At 31.1% G+C, this 412-nt stretch overlaps 1 non-coding gene across 1 annotated transcript; it reads right to left on the bottom strand.

The window, feature by feature from the left end:
* Positions 1 to 309: 309 nt before the first annotated feature.
* Positions 310 to 412, bottom strand: LOC126021764 (U6 spliceosomal RNA). Its single transcript, XR_007500239.1, has one exon. It is a non-coding gene; the product is annotated as a U6 spliceosomal RNA (small nuclear RNA).

Genomic DNA, 412 nt, shown 5'->3' with positions numbered 1-412 from the left:
TAGCACTAAATCTGTACAATCCTTAGAAAAGTGTTGCGATTTTAATGATATTGCTCCTCCCAAACCACGAACAAGGTATGTCTCCATTTCCTTTTATTTCTTGAAGTAGTGTTTTGTAGTTATCTTTGGCTAAGTTGGCACTAAGGTACTTGATTTTCTGTGGCATAACTGTAGATAAAATTGTTTTTTTTTAATGTCTCTTTCTTCTCATTTATTATTTGTTCATAAAAAGCCATAGATTTTTGCATGTTAATTTTGTAGTCTGCCAATTTACTATACAAATACATTGTTTCTAGAAGCTTTTTTTTTTTAAATATGGAACGCTTCACAAATTTGCATGTCATCCTTGCGCAAGGGCCATGCTAATCTTCTCGTTTCTAGAAAATTTTTGATAGATTTGTGATTTCTAAAT

This window comes from Suncus etruscus, chromosome 10, assembly GCF_024139225.1.
Source record: "Suncus etruscus isolate mSunEtr1 chromosome 10, mSunEtr1.pri.cur, whole genome shotgun sequence".
Classification (NCBI taxonomy): Eukaryota; Metazoa; Chordata; class Mammalia; order Eulipotyphla; family Soricidae; genus Suncus; species Suncus etruscus.
Note: the sequence above shows the minus strand (reverse complement) of the source record. Positions and strands in the feature narration are given on the sequence as shown.